The sequence below is a fragment of the Coturnix japonica genome, chromosome Z (assembly GCF_001577835.2).
Source record: "Coturnix japonica isolate 7356 chromosome Z, Coturnix japonica 2.1, whole genome shotgun sequence".
NCBI lineage: Eukaryota > Metazoa > Chordata > Aves > Galliformes > Phasianidae > Coturnix > Coturnix japonica.
Window position 1 is genome coordinate 24657468 of NC_029547.1, and position 1829 is coordinate 24659296.

Here is a 1829-nt window from a genome sequence, read left to right on the forward strand (position 1 = left end):
GCCATTTTCTTTCAGTCCACATTCCAGAGGGAGGAGCCTCCATTTTGTGACACTTTGTAAGCCACGCGTTTTCGGAGTGCGCAGTGATTGGCTTAGCGGCCTTTGTTTTAGCAGCTGTCATTTGCTCCGATCTCGCACCTGTTACTGCAATAGCTGCTTCATCTGGTTTTGCACTCTTCTTCCATTTTCTTTACAGAGTAGCCCCTGAACAGATGCCCCTTTTGTTAGTCTACAGGATGGCTCTAATTTACATACACATGAGTTTATAAGCAACCTTTCAGGCCACATGTTACTACTGATTTTAGGATGCATTTTCCTATTCGGTATTCTGAGTAGCTACATAGCTGTGGTATTTTGAAAGCACCTGCCAGGTTAAACCACAGCAGTGCAGAAGATGATGAGGGTAGGAGGAAATTTAGGGAGTAGGATCCCATTGAAGAGAGTTCAGTGTGTTAATTGCAAATTAAAAATATCTTAAAATTCAAGGAAAACCTCCTCCTGGGGAGAAGAAAAGAAGTTTCATGCATGGGAAATACTGGCAAATTGAATTTTTCTAAATTAACTCACGGTAATTAATATATATATATGTTAGCAATTGTTGATACTTTTTCTGGTTGGCGTGAAACTTATACATGTCAAAGCATCATGGCAAGAGAAGTAATTAAGATTTTGTTAAGAGAAATTATACTAAGATTTGAGAATACCAGGAGATAGAAGATGTTCAGAAAGAAAACCTCATTTCATTCCAGAAACAGCAAAGAAATGTCAAGATTTTTAAAAATTATGTACAATACAGGCTATGGTCTAGGGGAGATTAAGAAAAACAAGTGGGTAGAGGTTTTGCCTGAAGCTTTATTAAGAGTTAGAATAATATCTTAGTGTTAGAGAAGGAAATTGCTCATTTAAAATTTTGCATAGGAAACTTTACACTGTAAATATATCAGGAAAGGAAACAAATGCATCTTAAGGAATACCAGATTTTCAGTGATTACCTGGCATCTTTGCAGAGAATTCTTGCATGTCTCCAATGGTACATTCAACTGAAAGCTATTCAGCCTTTGATTACACTCATATCTCCAGTTAAGCCAGCAGGTCAGGTAGATCCTCCTGGGAAGAAAAGTTGCCGACATAAAGGTGGAAGGGAATTTACATTGTACTAATTAAAACAAACAAGGATTTCATATGACATCCAAAATGATTATACACCTCTGAAATTTGAAGAGACATGGAAATGACTGAGAATCTGATTCCCTCATTTAAGATTATACAAGGTCATAGCAGTTCCATTTCTAGTAAAATCAGCCATTGCCATTCTGAGAGTTACATTGCAGGGTTTATCTAAGTGTTGACCCAGGCTAACTAAAATTCAGAGAAAATGAGACTGATCAAAACATTTATAAAAGAGAAGCGTCCAGGTGAGAAAATGTGGGGGGAAAAAAAAAAAAAAAAAAAACTAAGATAAAAAAGTAGATAAAATAACATTAAAAAAACAAAACAAACAAACAAACAAACAAAGTACGAGCAACCTTAGCTGAACTCAACCCATAATAACACAAAAAAGCATGACCACGGCTCAAAAAAAAATTGGAAGTGTGAAGACATTGCCCCTAACATTACCAAGGGCACACCGCGCCAGATGGCTCCACTCATCTCCATCCTAGCGTCTCATACAGCCATGCAAAAAGCACCCGTCACATTCGGGAGCTATCAGCACACCGCCCGTGACAGCAGAGCGCTGCAAGAACAAGGGCCTCCTTGATACTCAGCACCTTGTCATGCATAAGCAACTTCCAGGCTCTTGGGCACCGCTACTGAGCTAGGCACTCCTC

General features: G+C 38.8%; 1 long non-coding RNA gene across 1 annotated transcript in view; it reads right to left on the bottom strand.

Moving 5' to 3' along the window:
* Positions 1–832: 832 nt before the first annotated feature.
* Positions 833–1829, bottom strand: part of LOC107306102 — a 3486-nt gene continuing 2489 nt past the window's right edge. The window contains exon 2 of the long non-coding RNA XR_001551985.2: positions 833–1107. This is a non-coding gene — a long non-coding RNA (uncharacterized LOC107306102). The remainder of the gene's footprint in view (positions 1108–1829) is intronic.